Raw genomic sequence first — 10948 nt, forward strand, 5'->3', positions numbered from 1 at the left:
TTAAAAACATGATAAGCAAGAAAATCAAGCTTGTCAACGTGGTCCAGGTCAAGCTCTTCCGCCAGATCCTCCCGTGTCAAAGACGGGCATTCAATATGTGGGAGTTCGACCCGGCTAGGCACCAGACACTGCGAGAGCTTTTTGACACGACGCACCAAGACATCTAGAAGGTGCTGTTCAAGTCCGCCGAGGTACCTCCTCCCCTTACCAAGGATCGCGGACTCAGCGCAAAGCGCCCTGCCAATCCGGTAAGCTCCTTATATCTCATAAGATGTTCCTTTCCCCAGTATAATCATGTGAGGGATCTGAGCCTCCATGCCATTTAACAGGACTGGGTCGCAACAGCGGAGCGGATCGATTGTCCGGCCCCACTGCCCGAAGATCCAGCAAGGGCTCTCCTGACTGAGATGCTGGTTCCGGCGCCCTATGAGGCGCCGGAGAAGAAGGCTAAGAAGAAGGCCGCGGGGACCAGGAAAGGTCTCCGACGCAAGGTTGTATCGGACTCATCGTTCGATAACACCGAGGCGCCCTCCTCCCACGAAAACGAGGAGGAGGAAGAGGAAAGTTCTCCCCCCCCAGCCGGGGAATACAAGAAAAGGAAGGCCGCCCCATCTGGGGAGGCCGAAGGGTCCAAGAAGGGGAGGATCCTCCTTCCGGACTGCTCCACAGCGGCCACTTTCAGCGACGAGGAGTGGTTACTCAGGGACAAGCCCCTGGCGAAGTCGTAAGTATCCGGATACCATAATAGTTCTGGTATATTTTGATTTATTGCTTCTTATCATGCCAAACATGATCATGCAGTCCATCCAAAGCCCATATCAATGTATCCTCTTCGGATGAGTCTTTGGGCCAGTCGGAGATGAACTATTCACTCCCGACCGCCTCCTCCCCCCGCCCTACGGACGATGTCGAGGTGTTGTCTAAAAGGGCACCGAACCAAGGGGAGGTAGTTCTGGAGGCGCCCCAAGGCGACGTCTCAGACGCTGGGCATGGGGGGGCAAGACTCCCATGGGTTCTAATGACGGGGGCAGCAAGTTTAGCCCCCAGCCGAATACTGCGCCGGAACCTCCAGTGGTTCCGGATTCTGTCAGGCGACCCCCGCAAAGGGGGGCGAGCCGTCTGTGCCGATTGCCTTTGTCCATCCAGAGGCATCGGACAATTTGCTGGAGGCGCTTCGCGACGCTTCCATTGACGAAGAGGACCGCACTATCATGAGTGCGGTGGTCGAGAAGGTTCGGTCTGCCAAAAGCGGACTGACTGAAGCCTGCGCCACCCTCCTAAAAGGCTTTGCGGTAAGTAACCAAATTATGAGAAAATGTTACAGCATAGACAGTAGCCCCTGATGCTCTGTTTGGTGTTCTCAAAGGAAAGCCGAACAGAGGGTCAAATAATAATCGCAGGAGTCTAATCAGAATGTGTCTATGTGAATAAGCAGGCTTCGCTGCTGGCCGCTGCCGCTCGTACGGCGGAGGTCTCCGCACTGAAGCGGGACCTTGAGCGGTCCGAGGAAGAGCTCGGCCTTACCAAGAGGCAGCTCGAAGAGAACAAAGGTAAGTGATACCCCGTCTGTATATCGATAAAAAAGAAGGTGGTTGTTAGATCATAGGATCGTCATGAATTTTGCTAGGGGCCACGACCGAAGTGGCGGCCCTGAAGAAGGCGCTGTCCGAGGCCGAAGACAAAGCGGCCAAGGAGCGCACCGAGCGCGAGAAGCAAGAGGCCCGAGTCGGCGAGGTTCAGCAAGAGCTCCAGGATTTTGTCAAGAAATACGAGTCCTTGGAGCGTGACTCTAAGACGCAAGGGTCCGAGCTTGCGAAGGCCCTCGAGAACGCACAAAATGCCAAGGCCGAAGCCCAAAAGGCCCTCCAGGAAATTCAGGCGGTCAAGAAGATAGCGGCGGGTAAGGCATTCATTATGCAAAGCAAGCATGTGAAGGAAACTTTTCTTTTACTTACCCGAATTCGGAGCTCTCCAGGAGCGTTCGCAGATCTACCCCGCAGCGTATCGGATGCCGCGGAGTTCTACCGGGCCGAGGAAGGGAGCTCGACGGAGAAGTTGTTCTGGTCTCAGTATACTGGGACCGAACATCCGATGCCCTTGAGCGACCAGTTGAAGCAACTGGTCGAGCTTCACAAGGCGGCCGAACTGGCCATGAAGGGTCTCATAGTCCGGATGTGGCCTGGCGAGCCCCTGCCTGGCAGCTACTTCGGCCTGGTAAAGCGGCTTGTGAATGCCTGCCCACGGTTTGAAGTCATAAAGCGGTCCGTCTGCATTGAAGGTGCGCGCAGGGCTTTTGCCCGGGCGAAAGTGCACTGGGCGAAGATGGACGCCGAAAAGCTGGTGAAGGAGGGGCCGCCGGAGGGCAAGGAGCATCGCCACCCCGAAAAGTATTATGACAGTGTCCTGAAGGGTGCTCGCCTTGTGGCAGAGGAATGTGCTAAGGATGTAATATTTGAATGAATGTACTCATGTGATCCTGTAATATGAAACGAGTTCATGTGCGCTATGTAACGCTTGTTAATTTAAAATATTACCTTCTGTGCGGCCGTTTATAAAATCTGAGAGTTGGCCAGTCGTCGGCTTCTGCCCCCATGTAACTAGTACTGAGGTGTTCGGGATAAACCTGATCACTCTTTATCCCAGTTTTGGGTCCTTCGAAGGAGGTGTTCAGCACAACGAACCAGGCAATCGGACTATAAAGCTTTATCACTCTCACTTAGCCATAGAAGTCTACAATTTTAAATTTTGGCGAAGCCCCTAGTATTCGGAAGGCCGAACTTGGGGCGCTATGTACGCCTAAATCGGACAAGGCCGACTCCTCGCCCGAAGCGGAAAAAATCTTTAAGGATTTGAGACCTCTCGAACAACGACCAGCTCTCGCCGCATCATGACAGTCAGTTTTCGGCTTTCTCTACTGAGGTGCTCGTCCAGAAGAACCGGGACACAATCGCAGTAGTTCTCCCAGTGCTACCTTAGCCGATATAGCGGAACGTAAGGTACCAAAACATGGGAGCCGGGCAAACCCAACTATTGACCCAAGACATGATTCGGAGCTGATGCATATAATGCTATAAGTTCGGGGTGCCGCACTGTCGAAAGTGTTCGGACTTTTCATGCCGTGTTATAGGGTACACTGAAGCCCCTGGCACACTGGACGTATCAGAATGTACGGGTGCAATTTGTCGTAAATAAGCAGACAGGGAAAAAGATGAAGGAATGCAATAATGAGCTAATGTTGTACATTGTTATTTAAATGATACGTCAAAGCGTATGCATACATGTAGTGCAATAAGTAAAAAATAGGACTATTTGACATGTCCTATCCAAGGGCAAGCTGCGTGTGGGTATGCAAAACAGGTATAGCGATCGTTATCAGAGACCACCTGGGGATTCCCTTGTACGTCAAAGCTTCTTGCTTCCTTGGTGTTTCCTTCCCGTGACGGGTCCGATAATCAGACGATCGGAGAGGGCCTTCAGAGAATAGGGGCCTGAAAGGAAGAAAATGTTAAGGGTATACGGGTCCTGAAGCGGTCGAGCCGCATTGTGGGCCATGCCGTAGCCGTGCCTCCGCCTATGCCCATGGTATCTTGAGTGCGTAATTATGTACGCGCGGCGCAAATTTCGCCGCTTGACTGGGACTAGGACGGAGGCCGAATTGCTAGGCGAGCTCTGAACGTGCCTGGTGATCCTGTTGCAGGGTACTCCGGACTCGCTTGAAGGTGTCCGGGGGCTTTTTCGCCGAATTGGCGGTTTGCCTCAGAAGGCTGCTTTGCACTTCTGCTGCAAGGGCAGCGGTGTGCTCCTCCGTACGGAGCGAGCGTTCTGTGTTTCCATTAACTGTTATAACCCCGCGAGGTCCTGGCATTTTGAGCTTGAGGTATGCATAATGCGGTACCGCGTTGAATCTGGCGAATGCGGTTCGTCCGAGCAGTGCGTGATAGCCACTGCGGAAGGGGACGATATCGAAGATTAACTCCTCGCTTCGGAAGTTGTCCGGAGATCCGAAGACCACTTCCAGTGTGATTGAGCCCGTGCAACAGGCCTCTACACCTGGTATGACACCTTTAAAGGTGGTTTTTGTGGGTTTGATCCTCGAGGGGTCTATACCCATTTTGCGCACTGTATCCTGATAGAGCAGGTTCCGGCTGCTGCCACCATCCATAAGGACTCGAGTGAGGTGAAATCCGACAATGATGGGGTCAAGGACCAATGCGGCAGAACCGCCATGACGGATACTGGTGGGGTGGTCCCTGCGATCGAAAGTGATCGGACAAGAAGACCATGGGTTGAACTTTGGGGCGACTGGCTCCATCGCATAGACGTCCCTTAGTGCGCGCTTCCGTTCCCGCTTGGGAATATGGGTTGCGTATATCATGTTCACCGTTTTCACTTGGGGAGGAAATTTCTTCTGTCCTCCTGTGTTCGGCGGCTGGGGCTCCTCCTCGTCGTCACTATGCAGCCCCTTTTCCTTGTTTTTGGCATTCAACTTGCCGGCCTGTTTGAACACCCAGCATTCTATGTTGGTGTGGTTGGCTGGTTTATCGGGGGTGCCGTGAATTTGACACGAGCGATCGAGTATGCGGTCCAAACTGGACGGGCCCGGATTGCTTCTTTTGAACGGCTTTTTCCGCTGACCGGATTTAGAGCCACTGAATCCGGCATTAACTGCCGTGTCTTCGGCGTTGTCACCGTTGTTGCGGCGCTTGTGTCTGTTGCGACGTGGCCTGCCGTTGCTATCTTTGGCATCTGAATTGCCAGGGTTTCTTGATGTGTTGTTGCTGCGAGCCAGCCAGCTGTCCTCGCCCGCACAAAAGCGGGTCATGAGTGTCGTGAGGGCTGCCATGGACTTCGGCTTCTCTTGGCCGAGGTGTCGGGCGAGCCACTCGTCGCGGATGTTATGCTTAAATGCCGCTAAGGCCTCGGCATCCGGACAGTCGACAATTTGGTTCTTTTTAGTTAGGAACCGAGTCCAGAATTTCCTGGCTGATTCCCCCGGCTGTTGGGTTATGTGACTCAAGTCATCGGCATCCGGTGGTCGCACATAAGTGCCCTGGAAGTTGTCAAGGAATGCGTCTTCCAAATTCTCCCAACTGCCAATGGAGTTTGCCGGCAGGCTATTCAGCCAATGCCGAGCCGGCCCTTTGAGTTTTAGTGGGAGGTACTTGATGGCATGTAGATCGTCACCGCGGGCCATGTGGATGTGGAGGAGGAAATCTTCAATCCATACCGCGGGGTCTGTTGTACCATCATATGATTCAATGTTCACGGGTTTAAAACCTTCTGGGAATTCGTGATCCATTACTTCGTCAGTGAAGCATAGGGGGTGTGCGGCGCCTCTGTGCCGGGCTATGTCGCGACGCAGTTCATACGAGTCTTGTCTGCTGTATTCGGCCCTGCCGGATTTGCTTTTAGTATATCCGGCGTGACGGTCGTCGTCACGCGTTGGGGCGCGCCCCCGTGATCCGTAGATCGATCTTGCATGTCCTGCTTTGTTTTCCAATACGTCTCGCAGGTCCTACGTGTTACCCCGGGCCTTGGTATTTTTGTTTAACTGGCGACGGGGTGCGGGCTGGACTTCGGCCTGATATGCCGCTTTGTCTCGGCCACGAGGTGGCCGGTCAGCCGCATCATACGCTGGAAGCGTAGGCTTTAATGCTTCCTCCTCGAGTTGGGGTAGCAACCTGCGCTTTGGGTAACTTTTGGTTGGGCGCTCGAGTTCGTATTCCTCGGCCGCCAGGACCTCAGTCCATCTATCCGCTAGCAGATCTTGGTCAGCTTGAAGCTGTTGTTGCTTTTTCTTCAGGCTTTTTGCTGTGGCTATAAGCCGGCGCTTGAAGCGCTCCTGCTCGACGGGATCCTCAGGCACGATAAATTCTTCGTCGCCGAGGCTCACCTCGTCTTCGGAGAGAGGCATGTAATTGTCATCCTCTGATTCTCCGTCTGCTGCCTGTTCCTTAGGGCTAGCTTGCCCATCCTCCCGCTCGAAGCCTGGCTGGAGGGGATTGTCTTCGTCTTCGGCACTATCTGCAGCGTTATTGTCTCTTGTGCCGGTATCGCTGCTTTTGCTATGGCGGGGCTTAGAGCGGCGCCGATGACGCCGGTGCTTAGATTGCTTCTCGAGGGGATTATCCTCCGTTGCCTTATTGCCATCGCTTTCTTTGGGGGTGTCCACCATGTATATATCATATGATGAGGTGGCAGTCCAGCGCCCTGTGGGCGGTGGTTCCTGTTCTTCTCCTGCATCGTCGTCCATACCGTCGATGTCTTCGGAGCCGAAATCGAGCATGTCGGTTAAGTCGTCGACAGTGGCTATTAAGTGGGTGGTGGGTGGGGAACGAATTTCTTCGTCGTCCGCTTCCCACTCGAGCCGGACATAGTTCGGCCAAGGGCCTCCTGACAAGGAGAGAGACCTTAATGAATTCAGCACGTCGCCCAGGGGCGAGTGCTGAAAGATATCCGCGGAGGAAAACTCCATGATCGGCGCCCAATCAGATTCGATAGGCACGGACGCAGGCGGTTCGGAGCCCGTGGCCGGGGACGAATCCAAGGGTCCGGCAACACAGGTCTCGTAGGAGGTGAAGTCAGTATTCGGCTCTATCGCCGCTGAGTGTGCGGCCTCCGTGGCGGGGTCCATCCACCCGTCCTCGGACGGCGCAATCTGCTCCGGATTGAGGGCCGGAGTAGCCACAGGTGTGATCTCCCGAACACCGTCCGACGGCAGAGCTAAGTCATGCTCGTCGTGACTGTGCGGCGCACCTGACATGGGCTCGAATCCGTCGAAGATCAAGTCTCCGCGGATGTCGGCGGTATAGTTTAAGTTTCCAAACCTGACCTGACGGCCAGGGGCGTAGCTCTCGATCTTCTCTAGATGGCCAAGCGAGTTGGCCCGCAGTACGAAGCCGCCGAATACGAAGATCTGTCCAGGGAGAAAAACCTCACCCTGGATCGCATCGTTGCCGATGATCGAAGGAGCCATCAAGCCTTTATCGTGACGGCACAGTGGAACTCTCAATGAAAGCACCAATGTCGGTGTCAAAACCGGCGGATCTCGGGTAGGGGGTCCCGAACTGTGCCTCTAAGGCGGATGGTAACAGGAGGCGGGGGACACAATGTTTACCCAGGTTCGGGCCCTCTCGATGGAGGTAATACCCTACTTCCTGCTTGATTAATCTTGATGATATGAGTATTAAAAGTGTTGATCTACCACGAGATCGTAGAGGCTAAACCCTAGAAGCTAGCCTATGATTATGATTGTTGTTGTCCTACAGACTAAACCCTCCGGTTTATATAGACACCGGAAGGGGCTAGGGTTACATAGAGTCGGTTACAAGGGAGGAGATCTACATATCCGAATTGCCAAGCATGCCTTCCACGCAAAGGAGAGTCCCACCCGGACACTGTACGAAGTCTTCAATCTTGTATCTTCATAGTCCAACAGTCCGGCCAAAGTATATAGTCCGGCTGTCCGAGGACCCCCTAATCCAGGACTCCCTCACCCGTAGTCTTCGAGGCCGCTGAGATGGATCCCTCTGATTCTTATCAATTCTTTGCTGCTTACTTCATCTGCGGCCTCTGTCCCCCCTTCTCTGGGTTCTTCGAGGCGATTATGAACTTCTACGGGTTTCATCTCCTTGATTTCACGCCCAATACAATGGCGACCATGGCCATCTTCGCGCATTTGTGCGAGAATTTTGTTGGAGTGATGCCCAATGTGGATCTGTTCCATCATTATTTTGTCCCAAGGGTCGAGAGCAAAGTCAACAGCTCCGGAGTTATCAGTTGGATGCCACGGTTGAAGAGAGCGATTTGGGATTGCCTCCCAGGGTACCAACGCGAGAGGTGGGACAAATGGAGGGGTGACTGGTGCTGGATCCAGAACAAGAAAGCCCTTGATTTTGTGAAGTGCCGCAGGAGTGCGTTGAGCGCGGCAAGGATTGGAGCCTGAAAGGGCTCACTGAGGATAGACTGCGCCCGACAATCAACACGATCACCCGCCTAGCAGTTGTCGGGTTAACCATTGAGCATGTGGGGGCAAATTTCCTTCTCCATTGTATCTCGCCGCTGCAGGAAAGGGATAGGCCTGCATGGATATACGGTGGTGTTGCGGATAGGATGAGGTTGCTGCCGGGGCTGGCCAACAATTTGTCAGTCTATGGTCATGCTTGGTTGTACGACCAATTGTTCGGTCGCTTCGAGTTGTTCAAGCTCCCGGCAACCATCATCCCCGTAAACATCAACTCTGCCCGTGATCAGATATTGAAGTGGATGCCAGACTGCAACGATGAGGGAGTATCGGGCAGTTGGCAGTTCCCTTCCCATGACGAAGAGCTCCAATGGTCGAGCACATTGGTGGAGAAGGCCACCATGGCCTAAGATGGAATGTATAAACGCACCTCCGCTGTGGAGGTAGCGTATATTCTGAAGACAGTCGCGGAGGACAAGGCTGCCCGCCGCGCAAAAATGGAGAACGTCGCAAAGGCCGGGAAAAGCAAAGGGAAGGCTAGGAACGGGAGCTCTTCCCAAGGCGTAAGTGAGGCGCAAGCCACGGAAGATACTACCGGGGAAGAGCTTGTCGGGGATAACTTTGCCGGGTTAGATGCCTTAGCCACGGCAGCAACGGAGCTCCAAGAGGGAGAGGAGGAGAGGGAGGAGGGCGCGATGGCGGCCCCTAAAGAGGAGTGGCTTGCGGCAGGACCGCAAGCCCCCGCACCGGACCCAAACTAGCGTACCCGCAGGCGTGCCGCAGCCCGGGGAGCGGAGACCTCCAACCGGCGCCATCCACCAAGAGGGTGAAAAAGACCTCCACCAAGACTACCAAGGCCGAGGTGGTGTGTCGCCAATCCCCTCGCCTTGCTCGGGCCAAGGCATCTTCCGCCAAACGGCTGGTGGTCACGGAGGAGGAGTCCAGTGTCAGTGTACAAAAGTAGAGGCACACCTTTGTACCCATTTACTTGTGCGCCGGCAGTCAGAGCCACGCGCCACGACCACACGTAGCAGGACAAAGGAGGGAAGCCGGAGAGAAGCCGAAGCCCAACACAAGACGATCAAGGCAACGCCATGGCCAGGAGCACTGAGAGCAAAGGGGCGAGGTGGACTCCCCCGGCAAGATCCTTGCCGGGGCGGCCTCTGCGGCCCCGGCAAGAACCTTCCCGGGGCAACTTGCCCAAACACCAGCAGAGTGAGCCACCCTTGAGCCCGCGGGTTCCAGCCCGACTAACTACGGTTGGACCAGGGCTCGGGAGGCACCTCTGTGGTGGCATGCAGATCTTTGTCAAGACCACGGACGTATGAGATCAGATGAGGACTAGAAGACGGCAACCCTCGGCGGAATCCCTGCCGAGGAAAGCCACAAGACCCCCGGCAAGATCCTTGCCGGGGACGACTGCGCGCCACAGCAAGACCCTTGCCGGACCTCCGGCACGGCCCTTGCTGAGGACATCAGCGGGGCCACTGCCAGACCCGCACCAGCCAAGTCTCCGCCGCCGCTCGCATGCAGCTGCCAGCCCAACCAGCTAGGCTGGCACCTACGTGGCAACATGCTGCTTCCAGGCCAGATCGGCAAGCGCCTGTGTGGCGGCATGCAGATCTTCATGAAGACCCTACCACCGTGCCACCTCAGCTGCCTGCCTGCCTACATGGCGCCGCACGCATCGCTGGCCAGGGCGTATGTCGAAGCAAGGAGGAGCGGCGACGGACGGGACGGGCCTCCCTCCCGTCCCCGATAAAGCTAGGGGACACCTCAGCGGCGCATTAAATGCGTCTTCTCCTGTAATACGGGTGATAAGCTCGCAGTACTGTATGCCTTTCCACCTCCTGTGTGCCACTATGGCAGCCCCTTTCACCTATAAAAGGAGGCCCATGGCGTACTGGAGAGGGATTCGGCTCTTTGAAACGACTCAGCGATTGTAGCTAGTTGGAGGGCTCAAGAACACTCAATACATCCACCAAAGCAGGACTAGGGTTTTACGCATCCTCGTGGCCCGAACCTGGGTAAACAATTCTTGTGCTGATTACTAATCCTGCTCTTCTTGCAACCCTGCACCCCGACAACCGTAGTAGGGATTCTTGTGATCCCATAGGTGTCGTTTCCCACCGACATCTTTGGCGTGCCAGGTAGGGGGCGCAATTGTGAGAATCTAGTCTAGTAGTTAGCCTAGCAGTTCTTCATCGCCATGGCTTCTATAAGAAGAAGATGGCCGGGAGAAAACGGCGCCGCCTGCGAGCACGAAGGACGCCAGTGCGGCAACCAAGCAGGAATGCTAAGTCATTCAGAGCCTTGAGCTATTTTCCTTTTGTATATAAGGTTATCGTCCTCGGAGATCCTGCATATGTATGGGAAACCTGCACGCAAAGGGGCCCTCCCGCGATTGGCAACGCCCTTGTTCTGTTTTGAGTCCGCTCAACAGCTCAAGCGGCCGCGTCGAGAGTGGCGGGGTAGCCTTCCACACCTGGCAATGCTCTCGATTCTGACTCGAGTCAAGCTTGACAATTCGGGCGGCCGCGTTAAGGGAGGTAAGGTGGTTCGCCCGGCAACAAGCACACCCGGCAGGCCAATGGGGATCCGTCCTCAAGACGCCGCCCTGGGTTTACGTGCCGGCAAGCCTACCCGATAAACGTAGGGTGGACATACAAGGGAAAATGGAACAGGAAAATAACGTGCATAATGTCAAAAGTACTGCAGAAGTTATATTACATCACTTGTTGCCGCAGTTCTAACTAAAGATAAAAATCGTCTTGGTTGTGAACTTGCAGCAACGAAAAGAAACGGGGTGCCTAATCCCGGCGCTGGCCCTCCACCCTCAGAATTTCGCTGACACCGCTGACGACGGGCTTGATGCGCTCCCTGAGCGGCGCGAGGTCAGTATCCTCTGGCAAGCTCTCCAGCGCGGCGTCGAAGTCGAGGTCGGGGTACCAGTACGCCACTTAGTGAGAACCTTGGTCTTGGCAC

The sequence above is a fragment of the Triticum aestivum genome, chromosome 5D, assembly GCF_018294505.1.
Source record: "Triticum aestivum cultivar Chinese Spring chromosome 5D, IWGSC CS RefSeq v2.1, whole genome shotgun sequence".
Taxonomy (NCBI): Eukaryota; Viridiplantae; Streptophyta; class Magnoliopsida; order Poales; family Poaceae; genus Triticum; species Triticum aestivum.